Below are 17,434 nucleotides of genomic sequence, written 5' to 3'. Positions count from 1 at the left end.
AGGACCCAGCCCATAGAGTTGCAGGGAGAATTAAATCAGATACTCTGTATGAAGCACTTTGCTCATCATTTGGCCCAGAGTAAGTCCTGGAAAAACAGGGTTTGGCAATATCCTTTCCCCTTGTGAATTTCTAAAGGCTAAGGAGCTTGGGCAAGATGACAGCTAGTGAGAAGCAGAGAACACATGACTTTTTCACTCCAGAATCTGTACTGGTAACCACTACGAAATGCAAGAGTATCAGTGAAAAGCCCTGGAGCTCAGGTTCCTGGATTTGAGTCTCTTCTCTCACCACACCAAGGTATGACCTTCAGCAACTCACTGCTCTCGAAAAGCCTCAAAGGAGCAGGTCAGGCTTGCTCAGAGAGGCTTAGGGCACATGCTTATTGCCCTACCCGCCAACGCCCTCCACAGCCAGCTACGGTAGGCATTGCTAATCAATCACAGCGCCTGGGGAGGATGAGCGAGCAGCAGGCCTGCAATCCATTCTCTTCCTCTACAGGAATCCTAGGGAAAGAAAGGGAGGGGCCGAGCGACAGGCCTTCTGGAAAACACACTGATGGTATTTCCTGGGGGAGAGTCCTTACCCATGGAACGCTCTCAGCAAGGTATACCTGGGTGTCTGGGTGGCTTGCGGCAAACAATCTGGAATCCACGGATTTATGGAGCATGTCTCCCTTGAAGATGTCACGTAACCTTTGGAATTACCGGAATATAAAACAGAGATACTTTGTAATGGAAATAGCTCCCTTTTGTGTAAGTGTTGCTCCCGATGACAGGGCTTGGAGACATCACTCATTAATGGAGGTGGGGGCATTCTTATGTGCCAAGAGAGGGCCCAGGGAACTCCAGTGGTGGTCCCCTGGCCTCTCCCTGCTTTGCTCGTGCCCCACAATTACTGGCATACTTGAAATTGTCTGTAAAGTGTGATACTAGGGGAAGATCTCTGATTCTTGCAAGTCTGATTTGCCAGTCCAGGCATTTGTGTTTTTCAGCACCCTAGGGCTAAAGAGAGTTTGAGCTTGCAGACTCTGTGAGAACGTGGAGGGTGACTGCCTTGGGGTCAGGGCCCTTGTTCTGTTTCTGTGTCCCTAGTTCCACACACTGAACCTGACCATAGTAGGTGCTCAGTAAACAATGACTGAATGAGTGTTGGTCTTTTCATCCTAGCAGTTGATTTTCTGGCCCCTGACTCTTCAACAGAAGCACCTAGTGATTACACCTCAGCTAGGAGAGCAGGGGGAGGGAGTGGGGCAGGGAGAAGCCACGCAGAAGGCTGTGTATTTCCTCAAACCCATTTCAAAAAGTTTAAGCCCCCACCCAGAAGCTGCTGCCAGAATGATAGGGAGAGATCTGGCCGGCGTTGAATGCCTTTCTGAAGCAGTTCCATCAGCTCAGCAGATTTCTTCCCTGCCATTGTCATAAATAATCCATGAATTTAAAAGGATTGACATTGGTACTGAAGTCATTACAACCCACCAGGTTGAACTTGAGAACTTTGTGGAAACAGCCAATTTTTGAAGCCTCTGAACCCCACAGAAACAAGTTTCCACAAAGTTCACCAAGCTTCTCCTATTAAGGGATAAGAGAGCTACTGAATACCATTCCTTTTCCTCAATGCAACCTAATAATTATTAATAACATGGAATTTTCTTCAAGAGTCAGAAATGGTAAAGAACATGCAGCGGTTTTGTTAGCCCATTTGTCTGGCGTTTGCACATCTTTAATGGAAAAGGCAAAAGGCACTAAACATGTGGCAAAGGGAAGGAAGGTTCAGAAAAAATGAAATTCAACATTTACTGGAAAATAATTTTCCACAGCACTATAGTAATTCATTAACCCCAGAATAAACCCCAAATTAATGACCATTATCATTATTCTGCAACATCTCACATTTTCTGAGGCAAACAAAACCATTATTAAGCATGATCATGTCTCCTTAGGAGCTCTTTAGTGCTCATTTTTGATGAAATAAACTCCATTACCCACAGAGAAAATGCCCAGTGCTAACAAGGTTGTGCCTCAGTCCAGGGCCTGGGTGGTGTCACATATCTATTTTAATAGGAAAAAAGCCCCCAAATTGAATTACTGCCTGAAGATTTTGTGCAGAAGAAGGCATTGGGAAAGGACCCTGTCACATCATATTCTGTATGTTTTATAAGGCGTCTCATCGGATACATTTAAATCTCATGGATTTTATGATGGAGCATAAGAGGCCCGGGGCTGTGAGCACTGAGGTATTAGAGAACAGAGATACAGTGAAATAAAATGCTGTCTCTTCAGTCGCTGTCATAATGCTCTTTGCTTACAAAGTGATGCTGGAAAGAGAGAGAGGGGAAAGAGAGAGAGAGAGAGCGAGAGCAAGCGCGCGAGCATCTTTTGGAAGGCAGAATTGAAAGGAAGGCTTGGTTTATTTATTAATTTCGTTAACTAGGGTTTTTCAGCCTTGGCACTGTTGACATTTTGGGCTAGATAATTCTTTGTTAGGGGGTGGGGAGGCTGTCCTGTACATTGTAGGATGTGTAGCAGCATCGCTGGCCCCCACCTACTAGACGCCAGTAACACTATCCGCCTCCCACTTGTGATTATCAAAAAGGTCTCCAGACGTTCCCAATGTCTCCAAGGGAGCAAAATCGCCCCTATTAAGAACCACATGGCCAAATGTGGTGGCTCACACCTGTAATCCTAGCACTTTGGGAGGTTAAGGCAGAGGATCACTTGAGGCCAGGAGTTCGAGGCCAGCCTGGGCAACATAGCAAGAACCTGTCTCTACAAAAAATACAAAAATTAGCACTGATATGAGGCCAAGATTGAGCCCTCAGGTATTATTCCTGGGATCAGGATATGAGGACTAGAACAGACACGATGTCTCTGGTGTTCCGTGCAGCTTGCTGTGTGCTCAGTGTCTGCCCAGGAAGGAACCTGCTCAGGGGAAGAAATCTGACCTGCAGCTGCAGAAAACAAAATGGCGGTATCTAGAATCTTTCCACCTGTGATGGCGTTAAAATTAACTATAAATGAATTCCCAGACTTTCCTCACCCCTTTCCCACAAAAGAAAATTCAAGCTTGGGCCATGTATTAGTCAGGGTTCTCCAGAGAAACAGAAGCAACAGGGTGTGTGTGTGTGTGTGTGTGTGTGTGTGCAGAGAGAGAGATTTAATGTGAAGAATTGCCTCATGTTGTCATGAAGGCTTTGTGAGTCTGAAATCTGCAGTGTAGGCCCAGAGAGGAGTTTCTGTGGTCCAATGGCAGTCTGCTGGCAAAATTCCTTGTTGCTCAGGGGAGGTCGGTCTTTGTTCTATTAAAGCCTTTAACTGATTAGATGAGGCCCACCCTCATTATGGAGGGTAATCTGTTTACTCAGTCCACCAACTCAAATATCAACTTCATCCAAAAAACACCATCACAGAAACACCATAATAATGTTTGAACAAATATGTGGGCAGCATGTCCAAGCCAAATGGACACAAAATTAACCATCACAACCCACTTCCTGGCTCCACCCTCCAAGGAGGGCCTGGCCCAGCCAGATGGGTCCTCTGAGTTTGGTTATGGGAGAATTGAGAGGAAGAGAGAGGGAGGCAAGGTAACCAGAGGCAGGAAAGGGCACAACCTGAAGGAGGCTCCGGTTTTGTGTGTGTAGAGAGGGATGGGTGTGGAGAACAACTGTGTCATGAGACAGAGTGAATGGCAGAGGTTTAGAAAACAAGATTTCAAAAATATCAGCAAAGACTCTCATTAGCAGAGTGCCCAAAATAATACAAACAAAGGAAATGAGTTATTTGTAAAAGCCACCACTCTTGGTGGTGTTGACTGTGTTCTTTTCACTGCAGTACCTTTTTGGGGACTGATCCATGTGGGTCTTGGTTTCTAGGCATTACATATGACAGTGTGCCAACAGGTTCCTCAGGCGAGGTGTGGCTACTGCGGTGAGCAGACTTTGGTGTATTAATTTAGCCATTAACAACAATAAAGGGGCCCACCATTTCCTCCAACAGTCATTTCCTTCTTGCCTGAAACTCCTCCCAGGCCCTTTTCAAAGGAAGTTCTCAGGCAGCCCCCGTGAATGGGCAAAGTGACCAGGTGGCAACATGACCCAGCCTCCAGTCTTGGCTAAGGAATGGACACCAGTGGATCACATTGGTTCAAGATGGGCCGATCAAATTCTCTCTCCTCCGAGTCTGCAGCCAGCTCCCCTGGAAGCACGAATGGACAGCAGGGGAGCAGGCTGCAGGAGACAACACTGGTTGGCAGAGACAGGAGAACGAAACAGATGCACAGAGAAAAGTAGAGAAGATGCATCTCTTCGGTGTCCAGCTGTCTGACAACTGAAATGCACTGATGAGAGAGTGTTAGAAGAATGTCCCCAGGTCTGTCCTGGTTCCTGCATTCTCTGAGATTCTGTGACATATCCCAATATTCTCCCAATGACTTTCCTTTTCCCCATAGGCTCATTGGAGTGAGCTTCTCATATGACAATATGATGTTCGGCAAATACAGGCCACCTGCCACCACAGCCATCTGGAAGGACCCTAACAGGTTCTGTCTCACTGGCATAGGAGCTCAGTCAACAAGCCCTGTAGCAGATTCTATTGATTATCCCCCCAATATCCTTTCTCCCTTCTCCATATGACACAATTCTGGCCATCAGGCCATCATCCTGAGATACCAGGAGAAGTTGCTAAAGGTGAGGGACAAGGAGAGACACTTCCGTGAACTTTTACTTACCAATAAAAAGAAACTCAAGGTAGAAACAGTCCCCTTTTCTACCAAATCATACATTTTTCTACCCAAACACACATTTCTGTGCATGGATGTTGATGCTGTTGGATCTCACAAACCAGCTGAGGACAGGTAATGCAATGAGAGCAGAAAGAAAAAAAGAATCAGAGTCTTCAAATACATCTTTGAACCTTTGAGAACCACCCTGCTAGGATTCCTTGCTACTAGATTCCTTATTTTTAAGCTGGTTGAGCCTGCATTTTTTTGTAATAGCTTATGTCATTTGGTCTGCAACGATGCAAAAAATATATGAGGGCTGTCCAGAAAGTATCCAGCCATTATATCCATGTATCCATCATATCCATGGCTGGATCCTTTCCGGACAGCCCTCCTATAGTTCTCCAACCTAAGTAAGTGGATAATCTAAGGGAAGTCTTTTGAGGATAGTGATGATAATGGTGGAGGTGATGATGGCAATGGTGATGATGATGATGGTAATAATGGGGCACTGGTGGTAATGATGGTGATCGTGGTGTTGGTGATGCCAATGATGCTGATTGTGGCAGGAGTGATGGTGATGATGATGAAGCTGCTGATGATGATTATGCTGGTGATGGTGATAGTGGTAATGAGAGTGATGATGGCATTGGAGATGGTGAGGATGAAGCTGGTGATGATGGTGGTGGCAATGATTGTGGCGGTGATCATGGTGGTGGCAATGAGGGTGATGATGGCATGGGAGATGGTGATGATGATAGGAATGGCGATAGGTGATGCCAGCAGCTGCCATTTGTTGAGTGCTTCCATTGTGCCAGATCTACTTCTGATCAGATCTCTCAATTTCTTCAGTTAATATTATATAAAGAGGAAATGAGATCATTAATACAAAAGCTTCTGAAATGGATTAAACCAATAATAGCATTAATAATCCAGTTATTAAACACTTACTATAGCCCTGCACTGAGCTAAGTGCTTTAGGCAGGTATTTCCTCATAACAACCCTATAATTATTAGTTGGACACCACTTTTATGTTTGACTGGCCCCCACCACTCCCATTTCCCTTTGCCCCACATCTGGGCAACCAGTAGGAAAGCCCAGACACTGCCTCCCTTGGCACCAGTGGGAAAATTCAAACTGTGCAAATCCCTGCCTGAGTGTGGAAACTCGAACCCCAGCCACACCCCCTAACTGCAGTGGAAACCAGAGGCACTGCCACTTCAAGTCGTTTTCAGACCAACTTGGGTGCCTGCCCCGCCCTCCCCAGGAAGTCTCATATGCAAGTGAGAAATATTTTCCTGCCTTTTGGTGCATCTGTGACATCATCACTTTCAACATTTGAATCAATTTTGGGTCGGGGGAGGCCGATCCTGCCCTCTGCACAGGGCAACCACAAAGTAAACTCCGTGAGATAGGGAATCTTATTGTTCCCATTTTATTGATAAAAAAACAGAATATCTGAGAGGTAAATTAACTTGCCTCACATCGCATAGCTAGTAAATGGCAAAGATACGATTCTGTCCAACTCCAGGGCCTGAGTGCAATTCAACAAGTCTCTATTTTCCCCATTTCTAAGGGTGTTTTAAAAGGTGAAACAGGATACTCATGGTGGAAGATCCTTGAAAAACTGAACCATTTGCTATGGTCTAAGTGTCTGTGTCACCTCAGAATCTGTACATTGAAATTCTAACCCTCAAGGTGATGGTATTAGGAGGTGAGGCCTTTGGGGGGTGATTAGGTCATGAGGGCTCTGCCCTCATGGATGGGATTCGTGTCTTTATGAAAGAGACCCAAGAAAGACCCCTCATCTCTTCCACCATGTGAGGACACAGTGAGAAGTTTCCATCTATGAACCAGAAAGTTGTCCCTCACCAGACACCAAACCTGCCAGCCTTTGAACTTGGACTTCTCAGCCTCCAGAACTGTGAGAAATAATTTTCTGTTGCTTATAAGCTACCCAGTTGTGGTATTTTGTGATAGAAGCACAAATAGAGTAAGATAACATTTGTTCACTTTCTCATTCATTCAATTAGTCAACAACTAATTAACTGTGCTCCTATAGGTTACCAAGCTGAGACTAGGTTAGGGGGACAGACATTTGGACAATCAGAGGCCTTTGAGTCAACTAAAACCCAATGCTCCTCTGAAAGAGGCTCAAGGATCCTGGGGCAAGGTATAGATCAGCCAGGCCAACCCTCTGTGAAAATGCTTGGAACGAAGCCAGACAAAATGGGCAGGTGGATTGAGAATGAAGGACTGAGGGAGAACTGTAAAAAGGTAACCACAAACCAGGCAAGGAGGAGGCTGATTGCTAGAGCAAGATGCATAACCTGGACCAGAGAAGAAATTCATTTTAATAAATCATTATTACTTAAAATTGCTGATGAAAAAATCACAGTAATTCTCAGTATCATAGCTTGGGTTGGGAGACTGCCTCACTGCTCTAATTAACGAAATGAAGGATTAATTTATAAATCAAATGCTCAAATTAAAAATTCAGAGGGCGGCAATCAATATTTTTCTGCTCATGCTAAATTCATCTAATTTTCTGTAATAAATGGCATTCAAAGATGATTATTGGTGAATTAACAGAATATCCAATTGAAGCACTTCTTGTGAGTGTTTGCCAATTTGGGGGGGGCTTGTTTACAGAAAATACAGGCCTTGGGTGGATCTGAGGACTGTGAAGTAATTGACTCTTCATTGGGTAATGGAAAGGTTCAGTTTGGATGGCTTGGTGACAAATTAACAAGAGCCATTTAGGGAATTCATAATTCATTTGCTTTTCTTTTTTTTTATTCTCTTTCTCTTTTTCTGTCTTTCTTTCTTTCATTTTATTATTTATTTAGTTATTTGTTTTATTTATTTATTTATTTATTTTTGATAATATGGTTCAGATCTTGCTTCATCCCACCCATGAAGCCTGGAGTAAATATTGACCTTGGCCAATCCAATCGGATGTTATTTCCCAGGACTTTGAATCTTCTAGGTGTGAAGCAAGGACAGGAGAAGTTGTTGAAGGTGCCTTATCACCATGGCTCCAGTGGCACACTGCTGCCTGGCCCTAGAAAAAGCACTTGGTTCTCACCTACCAATTCTGAGAATTCTCATGTCCTTCCAATAAATTTCCTTATGCTTAAGATGGCCAGCATTCTCTTCTTGCTGGCAACCAAGAATTTTGACTAAGGCATAAGTAACCTGAGGGAAGAGATAAATAGTGCATTTATCAAGTTGCCTATTCAGGTTAGACTCTCCGTGTAAGGTAAGAGGAGCTTGCTTTTAGAAATATGGGAGATGGCAGCAGGAAGCTATTTAGCTTTGATGAATGTGGGGAGTGTGGTTTGGAGGGCAGCTGGCTGCAAATGAAATGAGAACAGAAAGAATTATGGTCAGAAGGAGGTGGGAGAGGGCAGTCTATCGGTTTACCAGAGCACGTGGAGTGAAGTCATTATCCAACAAACAAAAGAGGGCAGAAGTGCCGTTCAGGTGGTACAATTACTCGAGGCCGCTACTTAAAAGAATTATTAGGATGAATGGCAGATATTGAGGTCTGCTTATGAATCAAGGCAGTCGTTCTTCCTGGTCTTGTCTGTCCAGTTCCTGACTATGCTTCTGGGATATGTTTCTCTAACAGGTCTCCCACTGCAAAGATCCTAAGCAACCTGGTGGCACAACGTAAGTGCTCAATAAATATTTGTTAAGAGAATGGGCAAACTGTGACCCCAACATTATGCTCCTTCTTGTGGAAAGAAAGAGTAGTATAGTCTCCAGAAAATGGTGATGCTTTTAGCCATCTGAGAATGCACACAAACCACCCATTTAAGGATGTTCATTCAATAATTTCTTTCTTTCATAGCTTACATATAGCAGCTGGCTTTCGAGATGGCTCCCAATGATACTTTCACCCTAAAATTCATGGCTTTATGTAGCCCCACCCCACACTGAATAGGGCTGACCTGTGTAACCAACAGGATGTTGCAAAAATGATAAAGTGTGACTTCTAAGACTACATCATAAAAGACAGTGCAGCTTCTACCTTGGTTTCTCTCTTGGATCACGTGCTCTGGAAGAAGCCCACCACCATGTTGTGAGAGCACCCAAGCAGCTTACTGTGAGGTCCACGTGATGAGGAACTGAGGTTTTAGCCAACGGCAGACATAAATGTGCCGTCCACGTGAGTGAGCCACCTTTGAATCGCATCCTTCAGCCCCAAACAAACCCTCAGAAGACTGTAGCCTCATGAACCTCAGCTAAGCCACTCCCAAATTCCTGACTAACAGAAACTGAGGTAGTAACACGTATTGCTGTTTTAAACTGCTAAGTTTGGGGGGTAATTTATTACGCAATAATAGGTAACTAATGCATTGGAGATATAACACATGAAAAGTCCACAGAAAGATAAGATTTGGGGTGACTTCTTCAGTCTACTCAGACTGTCCCCCATGTTTCACTCCTTATGAGTAAGTGTCTTAGAAACGTAGGGTTCACCACATGGGCAACCCTGTAGCATCAGAAAATGCCCGTCCTGGACCTGCTTCCCCACGTTGCTGCACCCAGCTTCCTCCTGCTCACCCCCAGGGTGGACTGTGAGTCATTCTCTACCCCACCCACTTCCACCATCAGATGGGGAATGGGGGCTCCAACCTTAAGCATGCGGGAGGAATGGAAGAAGAACTCTCTCCAAAGTCTCTGTTCAATGTGGAGAATCAAAAGAATAAAAATCAGACCTTTCCCACAATGAAGACTGGTCCTCTTCCCCTCCAGCGTGTCTCCTGTCAGCTGTTATACCAAGTGCATTCCAAAAGGCTGAGCCGCTGCGGTGCCGGAAGCCCAGCACTGACTGGCTCCAAAGTGGAAATGGTTCCATGGTTCTGTGCTTTTCTCTGATGAATGTTTTGGCTCAATGTTTCTCAAGCACATGGATCCCTAGTCTCTTGGGATACTCAGAAAAGAAAACAAGGAAGATTCTATGGACAAAAAAGTTAAGGAATTGCCAGATTCTTTAGCCCCGTCTTGGAGATCCACAACATACATGCATATCCTACAAAGAAGGCTTTCAGCAAAGAAACCTGATTAACCCAGGATTTCCAAAATGTGCATAGACACAGAATATTAATACTTGCCAAACATTAAATCCTTCTGAATTAGTGTTCAATAGACATCCTTTGAGAAACACCGTTTTAGCCAAAGTGTTGGTCTCCTCTTCTTTTCAGTTCTGGTTTCGTGAGAAAGGCAAATAATGAAGTATGGCATGGGGAGTATCACTGCAAAGACAGAGCTCAGGCCGTGGAGTGAGAAGACCCAGGGGGCAAGGGGTTGTTTAGTTTTGGTTCAGGGTTTTGTTGTTTGGGTTTTTTTTTTTTATTTTGATATGGAGAAAATTTGAGTGGTCTGGGTAGAGGATCAAACCAGCCAAAATATTCCCTTAAGCCAAAGCCTAATCCAGAGCAAGCCCTTAACTCTCTTCAATTCTGTGAAGGCTGAGAGAGGTGAGGAAGCTCAGAACAAAAGTTGGAAGCTAGCGGAGGTTGGTTGGTTCATGAGGTTTAAGGAAAGAAGCCGTCTCTGCAACATAGAAGTGCAAGGAGAAGCAGCAAGTGCTGATGTAGAAGCTGCAGCAAGTTAACCAGATCTAGCCAAGATCATTGATGAAGGTGGCTCCACTAAACAATAGATTTTCAGTGGTGAAGAAAAAGCCTGACACTGGGAAAAGATACCATCTAGGAATTTCATAGCTAGAGAGAGGTCAATGCCTGGCTTCAAAGCTTCAACTTTATGCGTCCGTCCTTCTGCCCATAACGCACTGTCTTGCTGACAGTTGCTGTATAGTTAAGCCTTAACATCGAACAACCCGGGTTGAATCCCAATTCTTTCACTGACTGTGGTGGACAGAATAATGGCCCCCCAAAGATGTCCACATCCTGATTCCTAAAAGCTGTGAATGCTACCTTACATGGCAAAGGGGACTTTGCAGGTGTGATTGGGGCTAAGGGCCTTGAGATGGAGACAGTATCCTGGATTGTCTGGGTAGATCCAATCATCACAACAGTTCTTAGAAACAGAGAGCCTTTCTCAGCTGTGGTGTGAGAGAGAGAGATGTGAGGACCAGAAAAAAGGACAGAGAGATATTACATTTCTGGCTTGGAAGATGAAGGAAGAGGACCATGCTACAAGGAATTCAGGAAGCCACTAGAAGCTGGAAAAGGCAAGGAAACAGATCTCCCCAGAGCCTCCTGAAAGGAACACGGCCCATTGACACCTTAAGTTTCAACATGTGCTAGAATTTTGACCTACAGAACAGTAGGATAGTAAATTTGTGTTATTTTAGGCCATCCAGTTTATGGTAATTTGTTACAACAGCAAACAGGAAACTAATATACTTAGTAAATGGGGACATTGGCCATGTCACAGAGTGCCTCTTCTTCTCAGTCTCTTCACCTGGCAGATGGAGATAGTGATGTTCCAAACTGAGCACTGTTGTGAGAATTAGAAATGTAACATGCAAAGTGCCAGGCACATAATAGTCATTTCATGTGCCGTAGGTCCCTTCCCCTGTTTCAGGAAAAAGAAAGCCACACAAAGGCGGTACAGTAGTTCTGAGAGTAGCAGCTAAATTAAAATGAAAAGGAATATTGTTGCTTGAACATCCATAGTACATTTTCTGAGCACCATTTTCCTCTTCTATGAAATGGAGATGATAATTCTGTGAAAGCTCTGGTCCCCGTCCCCACTCACCAGCCCGCACAGTGAGTTGCCTCACACCCCGCAGGTGTGCAGCGATGATAACTGAAGCATCCTCAACATTCTCAGCAGCTCGAGGGGTGCCAGCTGCTCCCCCAGCCAACTCCCCCCTCGAACTGACTCCCTGATTGACCTCTGACTACGTGTCTCAGTCATGCTGGGTGAGACGGCTCCTGCTGTACTATGCACCACCAAGGGTGTTACAAAGCCTTATTCAATGGTCACTAATTGGGTTTATTGTCCTGTAGTCACCCACAACAGGTATTCCAGCTTCCCTGCTGAAAAGGTACTTACAGCTCCTTCACATACCAGATGCTTCCAGGAAGGTGGAAGACCGTGCCTGAGCCTCTCCAGGGCTCAAGTGAGCACCACAGCTAGAGGGTGAGGCTCAGGCTTCTTTCCTAAGCATAGGACGGGCAGGTGCTGGTTTATTGAGGTGCCCTCCTAACTCTCCTTCCTCCCTGGGTGCTTACCTCTTTCTCTTTCCCACTGGCTGTGACCTTGCCTTGACAAAAAGGTTAAGTAACATGAGAGAATCAACTTATTTAAGTGACCACCTGCCAACAGTGCTTTGCAAAAAACAATGCCCGTCCCCCAGCACGAAATCACATTTAAGTTGTACCTCCACCCGCCGGCACAGAGAAGCATCAGAACGTCGCCGAGCAGTGCTTGTTAAAGTCTCGCCTTTGCCCAAGTTTGTTTGAAGCAAACTTGTGATGTGTGATAAATGCCCAGATGAAGGGACACAGGATAGACCCCAACACGCTCACAGTGGTTTTCTCCTGGAGAGCAGGACCATGCGGCTTTCTCCGTATGTTTACATTACAGTTTCCTACAGTGAGTTTTATGGAGGAAAAAATAGATAAAAATTATTTCTCTTCAGAAAGTATTTTGGTTTAAAGGAAATGTTCTCCAGAAGTCCGTTTGTAAGGTGTGAAATACGCTGGGCAAAAGACCCCTGGCTCGGGCTGTGGCTTTGGGAAGACGGAAGGCTGACACACAGTAATCGCAGCCTGGAGAGTGGAGCTTTGCCTCCCGCCATGAGGGAAAAGGAGTGGGAAGATACCAGAGCGTGGGCCCTCAGATTGGACTGCCTGTGTTCAATTCCTGGCCCCCTACTTTCTAGCTGGGCCTCAGTGTCCTTTTTGGAAAAAGAAGCACTTAATAGCAGCACTGCCTCACCTGGGCACCTTGACATGAACACGATGCCTGGCACCTAAGAAGTGCTCAGTGAAATCTGGCTATTTTAAACTGTTCTCCTGCAAGCCCCTATAAATGCTTGGTGCTCATTTCCAGGAACTCCAACATTCCTATCCTGAGAGACACAGATAAACAGAAGATAACAGACATGTTTTCACCTCTTCTGTATATTCCATGGGGCCAAGGGAGTCCTTTGTCCCTCACAGCTTCCAAGCATAGGAAGGTCTCTGTGCAAATGTAATCAAGCAAGAGTTTTATACTCCTTGGTGACATAGTGGAAAGGCAGAGAGGAGAGCTGTTGTTAAAATGTCTCCCGTCTGAGTACTAACCAGGCCTGACCCTGCTTAGCTCCCGAGATCAGGCGAGATCAGGCATGTCCAGAGTGGTATGGCGTAGACTGCTATTGTTAAAATAGAAACCAAGTGCGGCAGCCAGCCTCCAACATGGACCCCAATTATTTTCACCTCCTGGTGTTCATACCTGTGTGCAGTCCCCTCATATACAAAATATGGCCAACCTGTGTCACCATTATTAGGACATTGCAGAAATGATGGAGTGTGACTTCCAAGGCTGAGCCGTAGAAGACATTGTGGATTCCACGTTGCTCTCCCTTGGATCACTCTCTGCAGAATCCAGCTACCATGTCATGAGGAAACCCCGCAGCCCTCCAGAGAGACCCGCAAGGTGGAGAACTGAGGCCTCCAGCCAACAACCAGCCCAACCTGGCCAGGCATGTGAGTAAGCTACCTTGGAACAGAATCATGCAACTCCAGTCAAACCTTCAGATGACTGTAGCCCCAACCAGCATTTTGACTACAAGCTCATTTGAGACGCAGTGGTTCTGAGCCAGAGTCACACAGCTAAGCTGCTCCTAAATTCCTGACCCACAGGAACTGTGAGAGATAAAAAATATTTATTGTCTTTTTAAGCTTCTAAGTTTTGGGGTAGTTTGGTACACAGCGATAGATAACTAATGCTTCAAGGCTGAGTTCCCAAATGGTACATTAATAAAGTTGTCAAGGTGAGAGGAGGAGGTGACACAAGAACACATCTTACCTCCCAGCCCTCCCCACCTGCCAACATCCTCATCTCAGGAAGTAGCAGCGCTGAACCTGAAGTTTGAGTATTACAGACTTTGGGTGCCTGCTTTTTACAACCCCCTCCAGAGGTCGCACCCCAAAACGTACGAGGAAATGAGTTTGCATCATGCACCCTGGATACAGTGTGGGGTCCCTGAAACAGCAAGGGGCAGAGGGAGGGAGACAGCACTATCCTCACCAGACCCCAGAAAGGCTTGGAAGCTTCTCCTACTCCTTTCAGCCTGAACAAAGCAGGTCTTTGAAGCCTCCCATCTTTCAGGAAGAGTCCAGCCTTTTAAAAAGGTCACAATAAAACCCTCCCCTTGTCCAAACATCTCCGATTCCCTCCTGCTTAGTTCTGCTTCAGCTCCATGAACGAAGGTGTGTGTTGGCATCCAGCACAGAAAGCTTAGCCCTTGTGAAAATCTGGATGACCCCTCTCCTCATAAAGGTGGCTTGTGTGTGAAGAAAGCACACCCAGCCATAAAACATGGGCTCGGTATAAGGAAATTAGGACAGAAATGTATTTGACAATGATTACTCGCTATAACCTGAAACCATGCAATTCTATGAACAAGCATCCTCACAAACATTTGTTTTCCATGTTTACATTTCATGGGTGTTGGCAGAGACAGGGAGAAGCAGGACAAGAAGCAAGAAAACCCCCTTCCAGGTGTGGTGTAAAGGGTGAGATCCCCACCAGGCACTGGCTGGCCCCGGTCAGCTAGGCAGGACATGGGGGCGATGAACTAGCCACTGCCCAGAGGCTGGGAGAGGCAAACTGTGCACCACATGACATTGTATTTCATCCCTTTGGGGAACATGAGAAAAATAATCCCCCAGTCCATTGCTGCTGAGTGCTGACCTCTTCCTCAGAGACAGAAAACAAGCCTCAGGATACATTGGTGCCCATCCTTATGGAGGAATTCCAGACAGCCCCATATGGAGGAAGAAACCCAGGAATAGTATAGAACTTTGGCAAGTCCTTTAACTTCTCTAGACCTTATCTGTAAAATGGGAACAATGATCCTAATCCGTTGCTGTTACTGACATTAATCATGCCCCAGGCAGTAGGGTAACCATAGCTTATGGAATTCTCACCACCCTAAGAGTTTATAAGAAAGACAAATAACAGGGCCAGGCATGCCAGTAATCCCAGCACTTTGAGAGGCCAAGGTAGGAGGATCCCTTGAGGCTGTAGCAGAGGTAACAGCCTGAAACAGGGTAAAATGATTTACAAGCTGTCTTTAAAACTCCCGCACTCTTTGGGGGCATTAAAACCTGCATCCCTGCCCAAGGCCAGTAATCAGAGGGGCAGGGGATTGTTCTTTGTTCTTTGTACCTCAGGAGATGGCTCAAGGGAATTGTCCAGGCAGAGGCTATAATGGCTCAAGGGAATTGTGCAGGCAGAGGCTATAATGGCTCAAGGGAATTGTGCAGGCAGAGGCTATAATGGCTCAAGGGAATTGTGCAGGCAGAGGCTCTAGTTGAACAGCAATAGTCTGAAGCTGAAAACTCCCTTTAAAAGCTCCGTATTTGTGCTTAAGGGAAGGACAATGGTACTGTGAGAGTCTGCCATCTTCCTCATTTGCCAGCAAATAAATAAACTTCTCTTTCCTTTTCCTCAAACCGCTTGTACTCATTTTTCTTTTGGCTGATTGGCTTTCTTGAGCCCAAGAGTCTGAGGTTGCATGAGCTATGATCATGCCACTGCACTCCAGCCTGGGTGACAGAACATTCTCTGACCCCAAAACTTATGCTCCTAACCACTGTACTACCTCATAGGGATCAAGTTGATTAGTGTAAATGTAAGCACTTTATCAACCATAAAGTGCTAATCGGATATCAGGGCTGGCTGTTGTTACTATTATCACTCTTAATAACAAAGAGAATTGGCCGGGCGCGGTGGCTCACGCCTGTAATCCTAGCACTCTGGGAGGCCGAGGTGGGCGGATCGTTTGAGCTCAGGAGTTCGAGACCAGCCTGAGCAAGAACGAGACCCCATCTCTACTAAAAATAGAAAGAAATTATATGGACAGCTAAAAAATATATATAGAAAAAATTAGCCGGGCATGGTGGTGCATGCCTGTAGTCCCAGCTACTCGGGAGGCTGAGACAGGAGGATCGCTTGAGCTCAGGAGTTTGAGGTTGCTGTGAGCTAGGCTAACGCCACGGCACTCACTCTAGCCTGGGCAACAGAGTGAGACTCTGTCTCAAAAAATAAATAAATAAATAAATAAAATAAAATAAAAAATAAAAAAAAAAATAACAAAGAGAATTATAAAGACTAAGGTCGTAACTGCTAACAAATGATAGTCTGAACCAACCATGTTAACATGTTGGATAAACATGTTTATAATGTATATATGAGAGGAAAAAACATAAACCAAAATATTGACAGATGAGTGAAGGCTAAAGAGTAATAAAAGGGATTAATGTTAAACAAAAAAGAGATAATTGGTATATCCATTCAATTAGGTACTATTTACCCATCTGCTGAGTTCTCACGCATTTCTGCTGGTCTCTAAGAGAAAAAGGCTGATGAGAGAGTGTGAGCAAATTGTATATGCATAAGAATCCTAGAGGGACAGAACCTTAATCAATATGTTCTCTGAACCAAATTTCTCATCAAGGTGCCAGGGCTTAGCTAAGCTAATAAGCTATTATCCTTCAGCAGAGACTCTAAACATTGACCTTAGTCAATGACCTTAGTAAATGAATTTACATAGCTCTCTTTATGGATTTAGGCCAAGGTTGGCCTCAGCAACAGATTTCAAGCATTGTTCTAGTAACTAAGTGTGTCTAGAGAGGAAGGCCAAGAGTGAGGAAGAAGCCGGACAAAGACCAGAAATGGAGCCAGAATGGTAGTTCTGCTGCACTGAGCTTTTTGTTCCAGGAAAACCTTAGTTGGTAGATAAGGACCCTCCCAAAGGCAACTGGACTTTTGTCCTAAGACCTACCCAGAGCCCAGGCCCTTCCTAAGAGAGAGAAGAAAAGGTGACACTGCCTGCCTTCTCCCAGAAATTCTGTCCGCTGACTCAAGTGCTGGAAGTGTACTTCCCAGCCCACTTGATGGGGTTGAGAATTTCAGCAAAATGGATGCTGACATATTACAATATTAGAATCGTAGCCTCATAGAACCATCGAACTCCCTGAGTCCCTCCATGGCATAATTCCTCTCTCACTCATATTTGCCCCCTCAGTACCCAGCACAGAGACTGGCATAGTCGAGGCATGAATGCTTTATAACCTTAATGTATTCAAAAGCCTCCCTGGCCCAATCTCTGCAGAGTCATGTTCAAAAAGTATGGTCCAGCCTCTAAGAGAAAATTTTTTTTAATTCCAATTTTTACTTATGGTCCTCAGGAAGCATGAAAGGGGAGCACAAGTTAATATCCCTCAAGTACTCTCTGCTCTGCTCAGTGTTCTCACACCCGGCAGCGGCCTCTCTAGACAACACCGCCCCGACTTCCCCTACCCAGACCTCAAGGACCTTTTTCCCTGTCTCCCTCCTCCACCCTCATCTAAGAGAGGGAAGAAGTACCCGATTTCCACTCAGCTGTCTAGCCAAGTCCTTCTCCCTCTTTTCCAGCTGTCTTTCTAACGTTTCTCCAGGTTGCACATGAAGAAGCTCTGAGAACTGGGACGGCACCTGCAGAACCCACCTTCGACAGGAGAGGGGAACAGCATCGAATG

This window comes from Eulemur rufifrons, chromosome 7 (assembly GCF_041146395.1).
Source record: "Eulemur rufifrons isolate Redbay chromosome 7, OSU_ERuf_1, whole genome shotgun sequence".
Classification (NCBI taxonomy): domain Eukaryota; kingdom Metazoa; phylum Chordata; class Mammalia; order Primates; family Lemuridae; genus Eulemur; species Eulemur rufifrons.
This window is presented reverse-complemented; position numbering follows the sequence as displayed.